Source organism: Pleurodeles waltl, chromosome 3_1, assembly GCF_031143425.1.
Source record: "Pleurodeles waltl isolate 20211129_DDA chromosome 3_1, aPleWal1.hap1.20221129, whole genome shotgun sequence".
In the NCBI taxonomy this organism is placed as follows: Eukaryota; Metazoa; Chordata; class Amphibia; order Caudata; family Salamandridae; genus Pleurodeles; species Pleurodeles waltl.
The window spans coordinates 1633024004-1633047697 of NC_090440.1; the positions used below are offsets into that span (position 1 = coordinate 1633024004).

General features: G+C 48.9%; 1 protein-coding gene across 4 annotated transcripts in view; it reads left to right on the forward strand.

Annotated features, from left to right (window-relative positions):
- The window catches only part of UBR3 (ubiquitin protein ligase E3 component n-recognin 3), a 1605611-nt gene that overhangs the window by 863995 nt on the left and 717922 nt on the right, over positions 1-23694 (forward strand). The gene's annotated exons all lie outside the window — the stretch shown is intronic.

The following is a 23694-nucleotide window of genomic DNA, read 5'->3' on the forward strand; positions in this document are numbered from 1 at the left end:
CTTGCACCTTGCTCTCTGAGCTAGGAGGCCCTACCATAGGGGTGACTTACAATGACCTGGTGCAGTGACCTGAAGTGAAAGGTTGCATGCAGCTTTTCACGCCGTCTGCAATGGCAGTCCTGCAAACACATTTTACATGGGCTCCTATGGGTAGCACAATACATGCTGCAGCCAATGGGGAGACCCTGGTGGCCCAATGCCCCGGGTACCTAGGTACCATGTACTAGTTACTTATATGGGGGCACCAGTATGCCAAATGTGTGTTTGGGGGGGGGGGGCAGTCCCAAGCAACCAAATTTAGGGGGAGAGAGCATAGCCACTAGGTTCCTGGTTAGCAGGATCCCAGTGAACACAGTCAAAACATACTGACATCAGGCAAAAAGTGGGGGTAACCATGCCAAAAAGAGGGTACCTTCCAACACACCCTGTCATGCAGCCCGCAATGACAGTCTGCATAAGGTTGGTGTTGGGTCCCTCAGAGTGGCACAAGTTGTGCTGCCGCTCTGAGGTGCCCTTCAGTACCCATGCCCTAGGTACCAGGGGTACCATTTACTAGGGCCTTGTAGGGGACTGAAGGACCTGGTCACCTGTGGATCAAGTAACCAGGCTTCTTTGTTTTAAGGAAGGAACACTGGCACTGGGGACATGGTTAGCAGGAACCCAGTGTACTTCAGTCAAAGTTGCATCTAAAACCGGGCACAAAGTAGGGGGATACTGCAACCAGAACCCAGCTCCCTACAGTCCGTTACTGTCCCACATTTTAAGAATGGTCAAAAGGATGGCCCACGGTGTTAAAGGCCCATGATCACTCATTGGCTCTGTGGTTAAGGTCATCAGGTGGGGCAGCTTTTCAGGGCTTGTTTCCTGGGTCTAAGGCAGTAACGTTCTGTCTGATCTCCAGTGTACAGCTTTACACTGGGGTGGAACCTGAACTGTATGCTTGTGGCCAAGTATACAGTGTCCATGGGCCGCTCTCTTGATATTGCATTTATGGACTTAACATATGTCTTTGACAGCTCGTAGGAGCAAGTTATAAAATATCAAGCTTGATAAGGATCTAACAGCAGTTGTTGATGTGTCCTTGACGGTAGTTGTACTACTGCTTTTAAGGTTAAGCTGGGGGTGACAGGGCCCTTGGAACCAGGGGTACCTTTTACAAGGGACTTAACTGTGGGTAAACAAAGGTACAGGTTTACGGAAAAAACACTGGTGCCGGGGCCTGGTTAGCAGGGCCCTAGCACACTTTCAATCAAAGTTGGCATCACCACTCGACAAAAAGTGCGGGGTAACCATGCCAACAGTGGCATTTTCATACACAAAGCAAGTAAAGATATACCATGTGTCGGTTTGCAATCAATTCCTGCCCTATTATATATGCCAGTATCTGATAGGGACGCCGAGACGCAGATTCCTTATCTTAGTATTCTCCCCAGACGCCACACTGGATCCGGAAATGTATTCAGCAGTACCTCTGCACGTCGGAAGAGGGCATTGTACAATTCCATAGTCCACCGGATGTGACTTTGACAGAGTCCATATAATCCCCCTCCTAATGCGCTGACTTCAGTTCCTTCTTTTGTGCGCTTCCAATATGGTTGTGGAGCAGTTCCTCAAGTCCTATTTTGGCCTATCTTTACTTTTTTTGGTTGAAGGAACAGGGTGCCTTTTTTTCTTATGTCCTCAGTGTTCAAAACTTGGGGGGCCTGTGGTAGGCAGATGTTGTCTATAGACCCCTCGTACTGTTTGTATGTGGTACCTCCGGAAACACCACGACTCAGCGGACTGCAGCTCCTGTATGTCCTGTTGAGTTTCGCTTCATCTACACCATTCCACCTTCTGGCAGCACCCAGTGAGGTGTTCCTGCCTTGTGTATGTATTACTGTTCTTTATTACGGCTGTTGATGACAGCGGTTTGCTCCCGCTATCTTTGAGGTATTTTCTTTGTGACTATAGGTGGGTTTAACGCCTGATGGAACAGGGTTTTTCCTTTTATTCTGAAGACAGGCTTTATGCCCACAAGATAGTTGCCTGTATGGTATGGTATGTTTACTTCTCAGTGTAGAACATCTTCTGTAGGCTTTATAGGCATTGCTAAGTACATTGTGGTATTTTAGTATCCCTAATAGGGACCTTATAATAATAACTCACTGGGGGCAATGGCGCAAGTTGTAACACCATTCAGCATCAGTGTGTCCTTGCTCTTCTTTAGCAAGGTACTCTCACTATATCTCAGGAGGATGAGCCCTTGCCGCTGGTCTCTCTGGCTCCGGTGGTAAACTGAATCAATTCCTTTTTGTGTTCTCTATAGAATGGATTTTTGTTTCCTTCATTCTTTTATCCTGCAGATCTTCCTTGTTTGTGGCATCCTACCTACACTCCTAGTCTGTACAGCACTCTAGTGCATCTGGTCTAGTTGGCATTACACTGACTATTCACCATAAGGAGATGTGTAATACTTGCTTATCGCTTAAAGGCAAGGCTCTGTACCTTTGCTGCTACAGGCATCTCTTATGCAAGAGTTCACACACCACCCAGGGCCTCATGATGTCGATTAGTGTTGATGCTGAATACCTGTTTTAGACCTTTTGTGTATTGGTCTCAATCTCAACTTTACCTTCTTGTAGGTTTAAGTTGTGCCCTTGTATTTCCTATGCTAGCAAGGTTTTGTATTTCACACCTGCTCTCTTCTTTCACACTTATGATATTAACAACCTGTTTGTGGGCTACTCAGTCAGTTTGCATTGGTTTAAATGCTTCGGCAGCCTTGACTTTACTGGGGTGTGTGATGTCCTTCACACTTTTCAGTGCTCAGTCCTCATATATATTTATGGCATCATCGTTGTGACGGCTTCTGTCTGTGGCTGATATATATATCTATATCTATACATATCTAATGAAGACTTCTTCCTGCAGATTCTTTACCTTAGAATTTCCTGATGTCAGCTTGGAATCAGGAACTTTTGCGAGAGCAATAGCCTTGCCCCCTTCGTCGGGTGGTGTCAATTCGGATCCGCGTAGTGTCGTCTGCGTCGTTTGGAGCCGCCTGTGACGTCACGGTCACCTATAAAGGCACCACCCAGGCGCGCGTATGTCAGTTATTTCCCTTTGGCGCCAATTAAAGCGCAGATCGGCACAGAGCTACCATCTGTCTTTTTTGACAGGCCTTTTTCGACCTTTTTGTTGATATTTTTTCTGTCTGTGCAAGGATGACCTTGAGAAAGGCTAGATTCAAACCATGAGATGCCTGGCATCGCGCCATTTCGGAACCGAAACTGGTGGGCCATGGCTCGGAAAACTTTTAGGGAGCGGTCCCTGAAGCAAATGGCGGCCTGGCAGTTGACTATGGCTGGCGCGACTCCTCGAACGTAAGCATCTTTGTCAAGGAGGTCGTGGGACTGCTCCAGGAGCCGCAAGTCCTCTTTGTCCCACTTAAGGTCCTCCCAGCACTTGGGAAAGAGGCACAAGAAGAAGAAGTCCAAGCGGACTTCGACTTCACCTGGTCCGTCGGCTGACAAGGTGAGTCGGGAACTTTGAAGTTCCAGGCACGGTTCCGCGGAAATGTTGCCAGGGCCAACTCCAAGCTTTTCCCCCCTTTGCGGGGGCCACAGGGACCCCGGCCCAGCTCAAAGAGTTCACGAGGCCATGCGCCTCGTATTTCAGCGGGGTGGCCCTGCCCCTGCACCTCCGGGCCTGCTGGGTCAGCAGGGGCTCCATCAGGTTCTAAGCAGGTTGCTTTGGCGCCAGTGGGGTCTCTTGGATCCGATATTGGATCCTGAGCAGTCGGCCTCCTCTGGCGTCACTCCTGATGTCGATGCTCCCGGCGCCCACCAGTGGTGCGATCCCCATTCTAATAACCGATGATATAAAGCAGAGGGCGCCAACAGGTGCCAGATCATTGCCTCAGTCTTTCGACGATCAGCCAGGCATTGGTGAGGAATGGGAGGGGCCCCCGGACCCTCTGAGAGTCCCAATTGGAGCAAATGAACTGGTATGAGGAGTTAGGAAATGCCAGTGGACTGGATACATCTCCAGATACTGGCATGCTCTCTCCTACAATGGCTATGGAGGAGGGAGCATTGTATGCAATGGTGGTGCTTATGGCAGCTGAGGTCTTGGACCTAGATCTGCCTACAGTGCCAGTCAGGACTAACCTTCTGACAGAGGTGCATCAGCCGGGGCTTTCCACATCAGAACTGATGTTACCCTTTAATGAAGCCCTCACGGATGTCCTGCTGGGGGCATGGTCCAAACCCAGCCCAGGGGCTCCTTTAAATAAGACAGTTGGCTGCCGCGATCGCCGTGCTCTGGGTGATAATAGCTACCTTACACATCACCTCCACCCCAGAGAGCTAGGTGGTCCAAGCCTCCAATACCCTTGGCACCTTCCCTTCCATTCCCCCAGATAGGGAATCCAAGAGGCTGGACCAGCTTGAGAAGATGTTTTCTTCCTCCAGCTTGGCATTAAGGTGGGTAAACACCTCATGCCTATTAGGCCGTTTTTCCCATACTTTATGGGATATGGTGGCGCAGATGCTGCCTCAGGTCCCGGAGGACGGGCAGGCCACTCTCTTACAGGCAGTCAAAGAAGGGAGAGATGCAGCCAAGTTTACAATCAGGTGTGAATTGGACCCAACTGACAAGTTGGGTAGAACGATTTCATCGATGGTGGCCCTTCAATACCATACCTGGCTTCATACATCTGGCTTTTCAGAGGATGTCCAGGCAAACCACATGGACATGACCTTCGATAGGTCCCACCTATTTGGTGAAAAGGCAGACTTGGCGCTGGTGCACTTCAAGGACTACGTCCAGGGTCCTTGGGCCTCTAGGTGACCCCTTGCCAACAGTCTGTGTTTTGCTCCTTTCAAGGCTTCGGAAGGGTTAGGGTACCACGATACCCACAGACCAGTCACCGTCCTCCAACAGGCCAACATATTGCGCAGGGACGCAGTTGTGGTGCCTTCAGACTCAGAGGGTCTGGCTAGGAGTTGTCCACTACCCAGCCCCCCCACCTCCGCAAGATTGAAGCGCTCCTAATGTGATTCTGCAAGACCATGTACATCCAGTTGGAGGGCGATTAAATTTCATCTCCATCACTGGCAGTCCATAACCTCATGCAAATGGGTCTTGCAGATCATACAGAAGAGCTATTCCCTCCCCTTCCAGTTTTTCCCTCCCCCTATGCCTCCATCAAAAGAACAGCTGATGAAAAATCACTTAGTTTTGCTCCGTGAGGAAGTTACGGCTCTCTTGGCCAAGGGAGCCACTGAAAGGGTTCCGATATCAGAAGCAGATACTGGTTGTTTTTTAAACTACTTTCTGAAACACAAAAAGAGCAAGGGTCTTCGTTCTTTTCTGGATTTGCAGGACGTCAATCTCTTCCTCAAAAAGCAGAGATTCAAAATGCTTACTCTGGCTCAGGTCTTGTCTGCCCTAGGCGAAGGCGACTGGATGGTGGTGTTGGTCTTGCAGAATGCGTATTTCCATATTCCCATCCTGCCTGCGCACAGGCGTTACCTGCTGTTCAAGGTGGGCCACAACCACTTTGAATTTACAGTGCTCCATTCAATCTCATCATTGTCCTTAGGGTGTTCACCAAAGTGATGGCGGTGGTAGCAGCTCATTTGGGCATCAGCGCTGCCCCCTATTAACTTGCTGTATCAGCTGACTCGGACCGGCAGAAGCTTACGATCGTTGATACTATCTCTAAATGCAGCCTACATGTTGTTGGACCCCGGCCCTGGATTCAAGATACCACAAATTCACGGGCTCACTAACATTGCACAGCATAAAACAACAAGAAACTGACTCTGAGCTGCACATTTACATGCTAGTATACCCCCCTACAGGTGTGGCAGCGCACTTCCTTGAAGACCAGTACAGCGTTGCTGCCCCAGACATCAGGGCTGAGACTCTGAGTGGCTTCTCCTGCAGTATATATCACTGTGCTGCTCGTTGCTATCTCTTAAGGGTCCACTTAACTACTCGCACAGCTCCACAACAACCAGCAACTTGGTGGATGTTGCCTTAGTCTGAAATCTGAGGGTGTGCCCCGGGAGTGAATGCACAATGCAGATGGACAGGGCCTCGCTTGACACTGATGCGGATCTCCCATTGTGACCACAAGTGGCGCGTAGCGATTGTTGAAACCTCGGCTGGTGCATGAGCAAACCAATGGCCCCTGATTATATCTACCGCCATGGTGAAACCAAAGTCCACAAAAACATCGACAACAGACATGACAGCCTTTCTGTCGTTCCCCGACCCCTGCCCCCATCCAAGAAGGGCACATCTGGGGTCCTGCACCAACCAGAAACCACTCTCAAAACGCATAGCACACAATTTGAAAAGATATTGCAGGCTATACTGGAGACCAAGACCTCTCCATGGAAGTCATTCTATTACGTACTAATCATTGCAAACTAGTGGACTGAGTAGATGATGCAGAACCATCACTCACCTACCTTCACCCCACAGTACAAGATCTACAAGCCTAAGTGAAATCGCTTGGGATCGAAATGGCTTCTCTACATCGCCACTCTGAAGACACCAAGGACAGTTCCCGGTGCATTAATATTCATTTGCGGGGATTACCGGAGACAGATGAGGGCTCTAACTTGTAACTGCTCATGGAGAACTGGCTGATCGAGACAGTGCTAGCTGGAAAGGTCTCAAAATTCTTCTTCATAGAGAGGGCTCATTGGATCCCGGGCAGACGCTCACCCACTGGGGCACCACTGAGACCAATCATCGCATGATTTCTCAATTTTCGAGATTGCAACTTGGTGCTCTGGACTTTCCAGGCGCATGGCCCCATGAAATATGAGAATGCTCTGATCACTGCCTACCCAGACTTTACAGCTGGGGTACAAAAACTCCGCAATTCCTACTACAAAGTGAAGCAGAAACTCAGCACTTGATATCAAATATGCTGTCCTTTTTCCGGCAAAGCTAAGAGTCATATCTGACTAGATCACTTGTGTTCTCCTCACCACAGGATGTCTGGACCTGACTTCATGCCAAGAGATTGGTGCTACAAATGACTGAAAACACACTCACTGGGGTTTGGCTGACTCCTTGTTGGCACCACCGGAAACGTAAACCTGATGGCAAACACCGACCTGACTCGTGGTCAAGGAGCTGATGAACAAGCCAGGGCGGTGCAAGAGGCTTCACAGCTCAGTGGCAACCCTTTTGTCCCTCTTTTGAAGAACAACCAATTGGACTCCAAACTCAGAGGTGGAGGACTCTGATGTCTCTGCGGCAGTGTCCCCTCATGGGCCTATAGTGACTCCTAGATCAGCAGATGACCTGTGATGGTGATGGCCCTTTACCGCACTGTGGGACAACAATGGTTGGCATCTTAGGTCCAGGGACTGCAGATCAGGTTACTCAGTTTCTACTTGAACCTTTGTATGGGTTGGCAACTGTGATAGGCAGTGGGCACAAACTTATGGACTCTGTACTCTCCATGCCCCCCCCCCCAAGACTTTCAAAGTGAATCTACGTTATTGTTTGTTATTGTTTATATTTTGTTGTTTTATTACTGGGATAATATGGGTGGGGACAGGTTTGTCAGCTGACTGAGGAGGGAATGTATGTTTTCCTTTTTTTTAAACTTGTGGTTATTGTTATAGTGCTGTTGCTGAACGTAATTCTACACACAAAGGGCGAACCCGCATGAAGGTTTCTTCCTCACCTTCAATATAGGGGATGTGTATGTTGTCCCAGTTTGATGTTGAGCACTGAGACCACACTCCTCACGTCCTTGTGGTCCTCTTAATCCATGATTGATACGCTAGTTAATAAAATACTACTCTATAATCTTAACACATGGAATGTGCGGGTATAGCTACACCTAAGCGCTACTGGATGCATGCATATCTCGAGCGCCACCATACACACATTATGATACAAAAATCCCACCTTACGGACCCTGAACTGCTCAAATTACGCACAAAATGGAGAGGCCAGGTTTATGGTACCACATCCTCGGCATATGCTTGGGGGTTACTCATGGATTGCCCCAGTGGTGCCCTATGCAGCAACTAGACACCAAATAGATTTGGAGGGATCCCATGTAATCGTGGCGGGCCACTTAGATGGCTCCCTGCTTACAATGGTGGATCCTTATGCTCTTAACTCCAATCAGTCAGCATTTTTTATACCCTTTCTCCAGCAGTACTCACTGACCCTCACACCCCCAGCCTTTTGGGGGACATTTTAATTGCGTAGTAGACATCAACCTGGACCGCTCCATACCTCTGCTATGCTCCACTCCCTGCATCAAGACATTCTAACACCTTAAAGCATGGTTGGAGCACCAACATCTCCATGACGTATGGCGTACAAACCACCTAACTGACCGGGAATTCTCCTTGTTCTCACCAGTCCATAATTTACATACACAGTTAGCTTTAATACTTTGTATGGGAACACTGATCACATTCATCACCCGGACCAGATATCTAGCTCGCACCCTATCAGACCACTGCCACTTGTAGATAGTGCTGCAATGGGCAGACCTACTGTGACTATTCCCATGTGGTAGCTACATCTCAAAGGTTTTTTAAGATCCGCCATTCAAAGCAGACGTGTCTTAATGCATAATCCATTACTTTACACTTACTAAGGGCTCTACTCCCACTAGAGAGACGGAATGAGATGCTCATAAAGTGGTTATAAGAGGGCACTGCATGTCCGCCTTCTGAGGCGTTGGTTGTACTCTAACCAGGGAAGTGGAGTCTCTGGAGTGTACCTTGTGTGCCTTAGAACAGGAACCGGTTGGTAAGCCTGGGGAACTACACATCTTAGAGACAAGCATATACAGTATAGGGAAGTGGAGGCACGCCTTGGCTGTCATGATTATCTGCGATTTATATCTATGTTACACACATAGAGCAACAGGATGAGCAGACTACTAGCTTGGCTAGTTAAAAAAGATCATCAAAATACATTTATAGGGACCATAAAACTAGAGACTGTAGAGTACTAAATACACAGAGGGAGCTCAATACCGAAATTCATGATTATTACCGTACGCTTTATGCAGTGGGGACAAACCCCTACACTTCATGGTACGTTTGAGTTCCTGTGTGGCCTGCCACTTGCCCGCCTCACTCTCCTTCAGCAGGCTGACCTAGATGCCCCAATACAATTAGAAGTCAAGCTAGAGCTGTTGCAGATCGCCAGGAATAAAGCTCCTGGCTCGCCGGTCGAGTACTATACAGCTATTTCAGCAACATTGTCCCAACAGCTACCTGAGGTGTCCTAGGAGGCTCGCACAGCCACCCGCTGACCAGCCTTGCTGCAAGAGGCCATATTAGTAGTCTCACACAAGCAGGGCCGCAATCCATTAGACGTCCACTCATACAGCCCCCTATCCCTATTGAACCTCGGCTGTAAAATACTGGGGAAAATCCTTGCCAATAGATTGCTCCACCTTATACTACCCTTATACACCAGGACCAGTCGGGGTTTGTACCCAGACGAAACACATTCCTGAATATTGGGCGCTTACTACAGCTGATCTGAGACACACCACCTGAGACTCATGGCAGAGTAGCAATGTCTCTTGACATTGAAAAGGCATTTGACACCTTTGGCTGGGACTACTTAATAAATACACTGGAATATATGGGCTTCGGTCCTGGATTCATGGAATGGATACACACCTTGTATGCCAACTCTTCTGCCCGAGATAAACCTGTACAGTTTCCCTATCCCAAGTGGCACTCGCCAGGGGTGCCCACTGTTCCCTCTCCTATTTGCACTTGCAATGAAGCCCCTGGCTTCCCACCTACGCCTCCGAGTGGAGGATTGGGGGGATCCGAGACCTGACAACTCATCATATAGTGTCATTAAATGTGGACAACACCTTGATGTTTCTGCGTGAGGCAGAGTCGACCTTACTGGAATTGATGACATTTTTGGACGATTTTGGCCTCCCGTCAGGCCTCAGAATTAACTGTGGTAAATCTTGTCTTTTCCCACTGATGCCCTCACCTGAACATAGTAGGAGGATGGCACCCAGTTCTAGACTTCAGTGGTTCCATGACATGTAAATACCTCGGGGTACGTATTTGCCAAACTGAGAATGACCTTCGGGAGGGCACCGTAGATGAAGTGGTGTGCACACTGTGGGGCTCTCTGCCCTTATGGCGCTTGCTGCCTCTATCACTACTGGGCCGTGGTGCAATTGCCAAAATGCTGATCCTGCCAAGGTCATTATACCTCTTTGCTTCCCTCCCTGTGGTACCCCCCAAAATCCTTCTTTCGTGGCTTTGATGGATTGATATTGAAACTGGTGGGTGGGGGGGGGGTTGAGAGATCGACCCTGCAGCGTCCACTGATGAAGAGAGGGTTGGATGCACCACACATCAAATTATACTGTGCTGTGGCACAGCTACAATGGCCTATGAGTTGAGTTTCCCAGGCTACCACCCCAGAACAAATAGCAGCTCGGAATATGGTGGGAGACTCCCAACATATTCTCCTGGTTGACAGACCTCGAGACCCACCCAGCCCGACAGAGCTACATACAATACATATATAGAAAGGGCCCACCCACTCCATACTCCCCTCTTACACCAACAGATCAAATACTGGGCATGCCCCGCTTACTGCTGCAGCATGATTTTACTCCCTGGCGTGCCACAGGATTCACTGAGGTGGGAAGCTTCTTCCGAGAGGGCTCATTACTATCTTTTCAAGACATTAGGAATGAATACAATGTTAACCCAGGTCTTTTCCTTCCTTATTATGCCATCAAATGCCTTTCTGCAAGTAAGATGGGGAGTAGGGGAAAAGGAATCTACATTAATGCCTACCTAACACCTCCTACTTACATGGGGAACCACATGCCGTGCAGTGCCCATGTTATACTCCTCTCTCCTAACCGCACTGCTAACCATGCCAACCTGGACGAGGGCCAGGGGAAACAATGTATTAAACCCTCCCTTATTGGATAAAGCTTGGATTCTCGCGCTCCAGCAAGTTAAAGTAGTATCCCGTAACTCCTGATTTAGATATGCGCAATTTATCTTCATACACCAAACATACATGACTGTTTTACTTGCATATTTCCCTATGCACACACTGAGTGTCCCCGATGCCAGCTTCCCGATGCCATGTTTTACCGTATGGTGTGGGAGTGCCCCCCATTTCGAAGGATCTAGGATGAGGTCACAACGCTCAATTCTGAACTGGCACACCTCACTTTATCCCCCACTCCTGAATCATGTTGGCTGGGAATCAGACCTAAGACTCAAACATTTACATAGATTTGTCGATCTTGCGTTTTGTCCTTTTCAAGCGTCAGATCTCCATGACATCGAAAGCCCCAATGGCGCAAGACGTGACAGTGGTTGCGGGACCTGTTGTTGTGGGCCCGGGCCGAGGCAAATACACTTCATGCACTACACAACAGGGGCTTGCTGAGAAGTGGTGTGGGATTCTGGGACACATACATTCCTAATGTGGAGGCAAGAATGATACTTCCCCACCCTGAATAACAAAAACTGCCCCTCCTCTCAGGCGGTTCACAGGTTTGTTGGATGATTTACATGCTGTATTGAGACACGCGTTACCTGACATCAGGATCTGTTGCTGTGCCCCACGATGTGGTATGTGCAGACTGACCCCTGTGACCAGTACGACTTGCGTCCAACACCAACCAGTCCCAACCCGGCTCCGTTGTTGCTTGACTGTCCTTGGAGACACCATCAACCGTGCTCCCCGCACTACCCCCACTGTTCTCCTACTGAATGTTTGTGTGTTTCGATATATCCCTGGAGGTCACTCATGACAATTATTATGTATACCCAAAATGTGGTCATTTAGCATCCTCTCAGATATTAGCTAATGTAAGTGCAGATATACTGGTTTGTGTTCTTCTGCATAATTAAGTTGATGTATCATGTGTTAATCTTAATAAAAAGATATGAAAAAAAACAGGTTTTGTATCGTTTATGGTTATTATTAACCGATAAAGAATTATTTCATTTGAATAGCAGGGTCATTAAAAATAAAAAATGTAGTACATGTATCTGAGTGTGGTTCTAAAGTTGGGATTAGGGAGCAGATATTGTAGTTAATTGCGGTTGTGCACATCTGAAACTAACCAGAGCAATAGAAATACCAGATAATTTCACAAGAAGTAAAATGGGTTTCTCAAAGAAATGTGGTCATCTCTAAATGCCTCACTAACAAATGTCAACTACTGTAAACTGTTACCACTGACAAGCCAGAATGCTCAGTAAGAAATGAAGAAAGCATAGTCGATGTTATGTCCCAGATAAAGATGATTTCACAAGTGTGGATACCTGCTAAGGATGACAAGAATTTACTTAAGAATTAAACTATTGGAGTAACGACATACCCTTTGGAAAGCACCATTGGCATCACAAAAGAATCCAGGGACAGAGACCAGAGTCCTTACCAGAATAAACTTGACCATAATTTCTTCCGAAGGCCCCCTAGATGCAGTTGATTGCCGTAGGATGCATCATCTGACAAAGAGTAGAACACAATTTTTTGCAGTGTGACTGCACCCGCAAAGTTGATCAGACATCTCCCTAACCATTCTGTCCAAGTCTGCCAGTCCAGACAAGAACCCTATTGACTGGCCTGTAATGTGTCTGTCGGTAGGGTTCAATCGTGATGGTGCACATTTTAATTAATTAAGAGCTTTCTCTAGCATTTTTATTTTTGGAAACTGGAAAGTACTGATCTGGGCATTTGAGAGTTGTTGTTTAAAAAAAGAATGCATAATTAACTCTATAACCATATCTTAAACCAAATAGTCAGTGTTTTTCACAGTTTCCCTTTTACCATGTTCTTTACAGCGTAACGTGGTGGCAGAATTTTTTGTGGGGCATGAGTGCAAAAAATTGAGTGGGAACTGTGCAAGACATATACATTGATATATGTGTACGAAAAGGGGCCCATTTTTATTGCTTTTTATTAAGTGCTATGTTTTCTTCTCAATTACATATGTTTTTAGCAGGAAATAATTTAAATATTGAGGTAACTGTACTTTAGGGAAGAAATTGTGCACATTTTACAGGAAGGTGACACACGTTGCTTGGCTTGTTCTTCTGCGGAATCCAATGTGAAAATAAATTAGTTTTTGCTGGTCTTCTGAGAATACAATAGCTAGGTTGGAGCAGCATATATTAGTGTTGTAATAGTTGGTTTGATACCAGTGGGACCTCTTGACACAGTGTATTTAGCAAAGAAAATATTTCCTTCACGTAGGAATTGTAATTGGTCTTTGGCATGTTTTGATGCTTTAACTAGATCTGAGATTTCTGCAGCTCATGCACTTCTAGAAATGACCACAACGCAAAATTAAAGGATACTCATGACGGCATCTAAAAATCCTTTAGAAGCAAAACCTCTGACACAAAAGTGCAGGTCATGCCTGTATTAAAGAAAATGTGCAGTATATATGTGGTGAAAATTATTACTCCAGTAAAATTAAAATTAAATGCATATTAGTTTTTGTACATAAACCACCTGCCATGCTTGGGTAAAAAGGATGTCCTTTTTTATTTCAGATATAATTATTAAATTTTCAGCAGTGTACAGTATAAAATGCCTGAGCCAATCTCTAATAATATTTTCGACTATGTGCTTCCTTTTGTGTTTATATCATTTGTCATTGTACATTGCAAGGTAATGAATTAATTTCTACAACTAACACCATAGCCCTAAGGTAGCAAACATTAGATAGGATCTACTTGGCTCCTTAGATGAAGCTGTAGAGACGATGGGTAAGGATTTCCTGCCCACAAAAACTTTTTCTTTTCACCAAATTGTATAGCTTTCTGCAATAATACACCCTACCAGCATCCCTCTATAATTGCTTTTTATAGCGTCCACCAACTCTAGCAGCATTGATCTTTCAGACAACCCACCTCCCTCCATCCTGCTCAGCAGCAATTTCATATCCCGTAATAGGTCCACAATCCTTCCCATATCTTGTTGTGTTTCTGGGGTCATCCTCTGGCTCTTTATATGGGTTCTTCAAGCTTGACGTACCAATCCATTGGTGCCGTCCATTTTGTAATACTAGGAGCCATGTTAGTGTTCCAGTGCCGGGCTATGTCCATTTTGGCCAGGGGTGTGCCATAGTGTGCACTCACTGCGGGTTCCCCCCAAGACCCTTCACAGAGCCCAGTAATGCCACTCTGGGGAAGAGTTCTATATTGTCTCCCTAAAAGCTCTTTTATTGTCGTTTCTATGGTTTTCCAATATTTCTCTATCTTCAGGCATGACCATATGACATGGAAGAAGTCTGTATCAGGGTATGAGCACTGGGGGCAGTTGGTGTGTTTTGTGTCCAAACTCTTTGATTGAGGGAGGTGGCATGCAAGTAGTTTAGTTGGAAATGTCTTAAGCACCCTGAGATAGTCAGGTTGTGGGGGGCCATGGGGGCATTTCTCCAGTCTTCCGCCTTCAAGGTGCCCACCCAGGATTCCCATTTCTGTTGGTAAGGAGACCTGATGCTTGTTCGTATAATGTCAAGATCCACACTACTCAGGGGCACACTTCCTGAGGATTTCGGAGATGCAGGAATACATCATCAGCATATCAGAAGATGCGATCCCCCTCCTCCCCTTCCTAGCTCCAGCCCTGCAGCTGTGCATCACAACAAATAAGTTGGGGTGGCGGTTCGGTCGTTATGTCAGAGGAGGGTTGATAGCAGGTAACCTAGTCTTGTACCCCTGCAAATAGGGAAGGGGTGTGAGAGCACACCGTTGATGCATACTTGGTCTGGCAGTGTGGAATATAGAACAGAGTTTACAATGAAATCTGGGGACAAGGCCCATGTGCTGCAGTCCGGCCTCTAGGAAGGGCCAGTCAAAGGAGTAAAAAACATTTTTGAAATCAACTAAGAGTATAGCACATGGGTCCGGGATCTCCTTCCTATGACCCAGTGCAAAGTGCAAGAGTTGAATGAAATGTCAAGTGCTGCATCCTGGCATAAAAATGCTTTGATCTGGGTGACCAGCTCAGGGAGCACCTGGATGCTCTGGTTTTTGGGGTTACAATATCCCCTATGTGTGTGGTTCGACCACCATCTAACCAAATTTTCATTAACTGAACTGTAAGGTTAACAGGGACAAATGCGTAGTCAAGACTTGATGTAACGTGTGGCCCTTGACATGGGATGGGGCTGAGCACATGTTGTTCGAGGTTTAAGCTGCTAAGGAGGTTGAACAAATCCATTAATAATTGTTTTCCCTTGTCATTATTTGCCCAGTATTTGAAATCGCCTACAAGTAAGATTTTCACATGGTTGACGAAGGAGAAGGAGATTAGCTCATAAAATAGCTGTGGAAAATGCTGCATGTAATCTAGTGGTCTGTAGGTAAGGAAGCTTATGAGGGGAGAATGTAGAGATTCCAGTTTAGGAGGCTATCAACACGGATGTTTAGCGAAGTTAGTTTGGAGAGCCTTAGATGTTTCTTAATCACTACAGCTACGCTGCCTCCTGTTTTACCTGCTTGTAGGTTGGGTTGAAGAATATAATAATTATCGGGCAGGCCAGCGAGGATGTCAAGAGAGGATTCTTCTTTGAGCTGCGTTTCGGTCAATAGAAGAACGTCTGTTTATTCAGAGGCTAGTAAATGAAATATCTCTATTTGGTGTTTCATCATGGAGGGAGTCTTTAGATAAAGAATCGTTATCAGGTCAGGGTTTGGGGGGGGGGGGGTCCATACGTGATGTGACTGGTATTAAAAGTTTTGTTTGGGGGTGATGGGCCATTTGTTCCAACAAGATAAAGCGTGGCAGTGATAGTATTAGAGAGTCCTAGATTATGTAATTTTTGCAGAAGTAGGGGGTCTAATTTGTAGCTTATTGAATGTAGTTTGAGCATACATTTGTACAATCAAGGCCTTTGCAGCAAAAGGAAACGAATGCAGAAAAGGCAACGTGCGCCTGAGTCAACAGCCGGTACAGGCGTCATCAGAGTACAGGGGTTAAAAGGTCAGGGTTCTTCTCTGTACACCGGAGGATGCCGCCATCTCCTCACCTGCCCCAGCGGACGTGCTCTATGGATGAGAAATGTTTGAAAATTGACATATGGCTGTATTAGTGTTTAAGCAAGGCCTAGATATGTGTGACGCAGTCAAAATTAATGCCATGTGGCCCCCTGAAATGGCAGCTGCCTGACCTGTAAAGTGGGACAAGGGGATATGAGGTAACTGCGCTGGCGTTGTACACCGTTGCGGTAGGCGGTCGAAGACCGCGGCACAATCCTGCATTGGTTAACATTGGACCCTATGGGTCCCAGGAGCCAATGACGATGTACGCCTGCGGTGACGGTACGCACCGCCGCGGACGTCACCGCCATTTTCTGTTTGTTCAATCACTTGATAACTGATCTTCGACACAAGAGGACCTACACTGCAAGTGCTGCTGTGACCTCAGTCTGGAAGAGACAATGGCTCGTGTGTCTGGGGAAAGGGCCCCTGCCTTCGGCACGGAGGAGTTGGAGAAACTAGTGGATGGGGTCCTCCCCCAGTACACGCTACTCTACAGTCCTCCAGACAAACAGGTGAGTACACTGTGAGCAATGCCTGTTTGGAGTGGTGTTGATGAAAGATAGGGGGGGGGATGAGGCGTGCATGATACGACGGTGAGTGCATGTGCGTCATGGCAAGGGTAGGGATGCGGGCTAATGACTGTGACGGTGCAGACGGTTATATCTTCGCCTTTTCCCCTGTACTATTCCTGTAGGTCATCGCCCAGCAGAAAAAGGATATTTGGCGTGCCATCGCCAAGGAAGTGTGGACCCTGGGGGTCCACCACAGACTGAGCACCCACTGCCGGAAAAGATGGGAGGACATTCGCCACTGGAGCAAGAAGACGGTGGAGGCCCAGCTGGGGATGGCCTCCCAACGTGGGAGGGGTGCCCGTCGCACCATGACCCCCCTGATGTTCTGGATCCTGGCGGTGGCGTACCTGGAGTTGGATGGGCGCTTGAGGGCATCACAGCAGCCACAAGGGGGTGAGTACACTCCCAGTCTTCTGATTCAGCGCGCATTGTAGGTGTCTGGGTGGGGGAGGTGGGCTGTGGGTTCCCCTAGGCCAGGGCGAGTTTAGTAGGCAAGGTCCTTTCTTAAAGCAGGCCCTGTGGCACCCCACCCCACCCCACCCCACCTGTGTTCAGAGCCAACTACACCTAGTCAGGCTCCTGTGACTTCCATGTGTGCAGCAATCGGGTCCTTGTAACCCATGGCCCTGTGATTAATTAGGGAACTCTAAGTGCACGGCGTAGTGCAGGGGGCTTCTGTGTCTGTAGTGTCCGCCAACGGTAGCGGTATTGGATGCACTCAACATGTCATTCTTCTGTCTCCCCTCCCCCCTTTTTGTGGTCTCCCTGTTCCTGTGTGCATTAGCATCATCAGGCGGAGGAGCAGTGCCAATGGAGCAGGAGGGAGCTGCATCCCACATGGCCCTGGAGGGCGACACAACGGAGTCAGAAGCCACCAGTGGGACGGAGGGCTAGGGGAGCTCCACGGTGGGGACAGGAGCTGAGACCAGCGACTCAGACTCCTCCTCTGATGGGAGCTCCCTTGCACTGGCAGGCCCCACTGTGCCCCCCACATCAACAGGTACAGCCGCCACCACCCCTACCAGCACCGCCCTCCCAGCAGCCCCTCAGCACTGATGGCAGCCATTGTCCCTGTCTCTAGCCTCCCCCCTCCAACTTCCTCCACCCAGACCCAAACCACTCAGCCTATCCCAAGCACACCATCAGACCAGCATGCACACACGTCAACACACAAGGGAAGCTCAGGCAAACATAAGCACCACACATCCCACAGGCACTCACGCAAGCATCATACACATGCAGACATACCAACAGCCACTGCCTCCACTGTGTCCCTCTCCTCCCTCCCAGTCTCGTCTCCACTCACACCTGCATGAACTACACCTTCAGCCAGTACCTCCATCACCAGCACACCCACCACCACACCCCGCTCAAGTGCAGTCACCACCCCCACTACCATTCACACATCCACTGTGTCTGTGAGCCCACCTCCCAAGGTACACAAACGCAGCCACACCCACCTAACAGCCATCCACCTCACAACAGCCTCCAGCCCATGCACCTTCACCCAAAGTCAGCAAACGTACACCTCCTACAACCACCACCTCTTCCTCCACTCCCAAACCCCCTCCATCTACCCGTCCCAGTGTGTCCCAAAAACTTTTCCTGTCCACCCTTGACCTCTTCCCCTCACCTCCCCCACTCCTTCAGTCTCCTGGGGCCCGCCTTTCCAGGTCCCAACCCAGCACCACAGCCACAACATCTGTGGGAACAGTCTGTGGAGCCAGTAGTAACCGGCTTCTGGAGTGCACCAGGCAGCAGGGAAGCCAGTGTGCCAAGGAGCCAGACCACGGACAGTCCCCCACCTCAAAAGCACAAAAAGTTGGCCAATGCCCGGCGGGAGAGAGGCAAAACATCTACCACCAAAGCCTTTCCCAGGGGTACAGTTGGGAGTGTGAAGACAGCTGCGCCACCATCCAAGGTGAGGAAGGGGCACAGAAAAACAGGCAAGTCTGCGAAAACCTGCACGGCGGACAAGACCGCCACCAGCACCGCTGAACAGGACACCGCCGCCACCAGCACCACTGCCAAGGCCACCGCCGCCACCAGCACCGCTGCCAAGGCCACCGCCGCCACCAGCACCGCTGAACAGGACACCGCTGCCACAAGCACCGCTGCCAAGGACACCGCCGCCACAAGCACCGCTGCCAAGGACACCGCCGCCACAAGCACCGCTGCCAAGGACACCGCCGCCACCAGCACCGCTGAACAGGACACCACCACCACAAGCACTGCTCAACAGGACTCCGCCACCACCAGCACCTCAGGCCAATGAGCACCAAAGCTTCCGATGCTACTGTGGCCGCCACGAGCAGGATGAATCACTCTGGGCACAAGGCCCCATCCAGAACCAGTGGAGTAAGGCATCCACTACCTCTGTCCTTGGTAGGATGAAGCACTCTGGGCACAAAGCCCCCTCCAGAATCAGTGGAGTAAGGCATCCACAACCTCTGTCCTTGGCAGGATGAAGCACTCTGGGCACAAAGCCCCCTCCAGAACCAGTGGAGTAAGGCATCCACTACGTCTGTCCTTGGCAGGATGAAGCACTCTGGGCACAAAGCCCTCTCCAGAACCAGTGAAGATTTACATCCACTACCTGTGTCCTTGGCAGGATGAAGCACTCTGGGCACAAAGCCCCTTCCAGAACCAGTGGAGATTTACATCCACTACCTCTGTCCTTGGCAGGATGAAGCACTCTGGTCACAAAGCCCCCTCCAGAACCAGTGGAGATTTATATCCACTACCTCTGTCCTTGGCAGGATGAAGCACTCTGGGCACAAAGCCCCTCCAGAACCAGTGGAGGTTTACATCCACTACCTCTGTCTTTGGCAGGATGAAGCACTCTGGGCACAAAGCCCCCTCCAGAACCAGTGGAGATTTATATCCACTACCTCAGTCCTTGGCAGGATGAAGCACTCTGGGCACAAAGCCCCCTCCAGAACCAGTGGAGACTGTCATCCACTTGAGAGACTGTGGCTTTGCACTCCCCAGGATGGCACAGTGGGCAATCCACCCACTGTAGAGACTTGAGAGACTGTGGCTTTGCACTCCCCAGGATGTAGCAGTGGGGAACCCACCCAATGGAAAGACTTGAGACTGTGGCTTTGCACTCCCCAGGATGCAGCAGTGGGCAACCCACCCACTGGAAAGACTTGTGAAACTGTGGCTTTGCACTCCCCAGGATACAGCAGTGGGCATGGAGCCCCCTCGTGGATCTGGCGTCGTGCACTCATCCGGCTGAGGTGCCCCCCCTTTCCTTCCCCCTGAGGTGCCTGTTGTATTTCTATCTGATGCCCCAGCAGTGTTCTCTCCGTTTTGATCGGGTATTGAGTGTGGGCCTCGCCCATGCATTTTGGGCCCAGCGGTCCACGGACTATGATGGTGGAATACCTTGGACTTGTATTCTTGGTGTATATATTTGTTTATAGTGTAAATATATATATATATATATATATATATATATATATATATATATATATATATATATATATATGTATTTTTGATTACTGTATTTGAATAGATTACAAACGTTCGACTCCTTTCCTGTTGTCCTTGCATTCTTGGGGGGGGGGGGTTGGGGATTGTTAATGTAATGTATCAACATGTACTTGTGTGTGTTGTAGTGAGTGAGGGTGGGGGTGGGGGTGGGAGTGTTGCGTGTGTGTGTGTCGCTCTTTTTTCCCTCCCCCCTCCCCTGTGTCGTAGGTGCAGTACTCACCGTGGTCTTCGCCGCCGTCTTTGTTGTTCCTGGTAGAGGAGCAGGAAGATAAAGGCTGGGAGTATCTGGAGCTCGGGGTTCCGTGGCGTCCTGGTTCCTCATGGGGTGTGTAGAGGTGAGCGCTTTCCCTTCCAAGTCCTGTTTCCACGGGTTTTTGTTCGCAGTGAATCTGCCCCCGAAAAGGTGGCAGATTGGACTGTTGTAATACAGTGGGCGGAACCTTGTCTTCCGCCTGTCTGTTGGCGGTTACCGCTGCGGTGTTTGTACCGCTGTGGCGGTCTGAGTGTTAAAGTTGCTGTCTATGTTGGCGGTTTCTGCCACGGTCGTGATTCAATTTTTTTTACTGCCGGCCTGTTGGCGGTTTTACCGCCGCTTTAACACCGACCTCCAGGGTTGTAATGACCCTCAAAATCTCTTTTCAAGAAAGGAGGTAAAATGAATCCATCAAACTATTGTCCCATTTCCATTACTTGACACAGTGGGAAAGCACTTTAGAAAATTAATTATTACCCATATTGACATGGGGTCTCTGATTACTTTCTTGTCTTGCACAGTCAGGCAGATTACTGTCCAGACTTGGCAGTTTATGGCATAGTTTTACCACAAGGTCACAATACAGAGTACCAGCTGGCTAGCAACTATTTACCTATTTTAACTTACTTGAAGCTGGCAGGAGCCTCTGATACCATGTTATGCCATCATTTCTCTGTTATTTATATTATTTACTGCCACTACATCGCCTGACCCGTGACCACCACATCATCTCCGTGACATTGTGAGGTATTATATAATCCAAGGGACCAATCTTTTTTTGATGTATTTAATAAACTTTTCGTTGTTCGGTATTATGTGACTCTTGACGTTAATTAACTTACATGAAATGGTTTAATAGCTGCAGTTATCGGGCATATTGGAGGACGAGGAAGTGGTCCGGCAACGTAGTTGGGGGGAGGGGGAAGGTATACACTGTCTCTTGGTCTTGACGGATGTGTTATTAAAGCTTCTAAGTGTTTGCATAGTGAGAATACAGCTTGGGTCCGATATGGACTGTGGGAAGTGCTAAGCTAGTTCAAGCGTGTCCATCTTCACTGTGTTGTAGCTTCAGCTTGCTCAATCTTTTAATCAACCATGTAGATGTACACTCAGAATTAGTTAAGGCTGATGTCTCACTGACCAATGGCCTCTAGTGACACAGTGATAACGCTCTTAAAAACACGTGACACAGAGTCTGCAGTTTTGCTCTGAGATCATTGCATTCATACCAAGGAAAAAAAAGTCATATCTGATAGAGGCTTCTAGCTGCAGATTCCTTAACTTTGAATTCCTTAGCGTCCGCTTCGAATCTGTAATTTTTTGCTGAGCAATATCCTACGCGTGCTGTCAGGTGGCGTCGTTCGGCTCTGCGTGGCATCTTTAGCATTGTTGGAGCCGTCTGTGACGTCACAGTCTATAAAGGCTCCACCCCAGCGCGCATCCGTCAGTTCCTTTCCTTCTACACTGGGTAAGAGTAGGTCCGGGACCGAGCTAAATTGTGCCTTTTTTGGCAGGCCTTTTTCAACCTTTCTGTCAAAGTTTTCTTTGTTTGTACGAGATGTCATCAAGGAAGACGGGGTTCAAGCTCTGTGGTGCATGCCATCGTGCCATGTCGATGAGGGACCACCACCAGGTATGTCTCTAGTGCCTCGACAGGGATCACGACTCTAAGTTGTGTTACAATTGCTGGGACAAGGCCCCGAAAGCTTTGAGAGAGCGGTCTCTGAAGCTCATGGCGGCTCAGCAGTCGAAGTCAGTTGGTGTGACTCCTAGGAGGTCACAGTACCGCTCGAGGAGGAGGTGGTCACGGGACCGCTTCAGGAACCCCAAATCCTTTTCTTCACACACTATATCCTCGGGGCACTCGGGGAAGAGGCACAAGAAGAAGTAGTAGTCCAAGAGGACTTTGACTTAGACATGCCCATCGGCCGACGTGGCAACTCAGGAACATTGACGTTCCACTCACGGTTCAGTGGAACCGATTCCAGGGCGAATTTTCATCCCCCCACCCCCCTAATCTGGGATCCGGAGCGACCCCCGCTCAATTTCAAGATTCTTACGAAGCCATGCACCTTATATTTGAGCGGGCTGCCCCTGCTGGTGAGCCTTTGGGCCCCACAAGGTCGGCAGGGGCCCCATCGTGTTAGATGCAGGCAGCTTCATCCTTGGTGCCGGTGGGGACCCTGGGATCCGATATCCGATCCGGATCGATGCTGGTTCCATACAGTCAGCCTCTTTTGGCATCAGTCCCGACATCAATGCTCCCCGCTGGCACCTACTGGTCGTGCAAGCCCCATACTCATTCCGGATGATCTAGAGCTGGAACAACGTCGTACGACACAGTTTCTGACTTTGACGGTGCAGACAGGGCCCAGATCAGTGCCTGGGGCTTATTTCAAACAGCCAGGCACAGATGAGGAATGGGAGGGGTCTGAAGACCCATTAGAAAATGGATTGGAGCAGGACTGGTATGAGGATCTAGGGGAAGCTAGTGGACTGGATACTTCTCCAGATACTGGTGTGCTCTCACCTCCTGTGCCTATGGAGGAGGGAGCTTCATACGCCATGGTGGTGCATAGAGCAGCTGAGTTATTGGACCTAGAGTTGCCTACGGAGCCAGTCAGGAATAACATCCTGTCAGAGGTGCTCCAGCCGGGGGTTTCTACATCGAAACCGATGTTACCCTTCATTGGATCCCTCACTGATTTCCTGCTGGGTACGTGGTCCAAACCCAGCACAGGGGCTCCTGTAAATAAGACAATCGCCGCCGCCATCAAGCAGCTCCTACTGACTCTAGTTTCCTCACCCAACACCCCACCCCGGAGAGTTTTGTGGTCCAGGCCACCAATTTCAATGGTGCCTTCCCTTCCGCTCCTCCAGATAGGGAATCCAAGAGGATGGATCAGCTTGGTAAGAAGATGTTTTCTTCCTCCAGCCTGGCGTTGAGGTCTGTAAACACCTCATGCCTATTGGGCCATTTTTCCCATACTTTATGGGGTATGGTAGCACAGGATGTGCGGGCACCCTCACTCAAGCTGTCAAAGATGGGAGGGACACAGCCAAGTTTGCGATTTGGTGTGGTTTGGACAGGAGTGACTCGCTGGGCAGGGCAATTTCATCGACGGTGGCCTTTCAATGCCACACCTGGCTTCGTACTTCTGACTTTTCGGGGGATGTCCAGACAAACCTCATGAACATGCCCTTCGATGTCTCATGCCTTTTTGGGGAAAAGGCAGACTCTCGGTGCTTGAGCGGTTCAGGGACTCTCAGGCTACGGCCAGATTCTTGGGCCACTCAGCGCCAGCTTGTCAGCAGT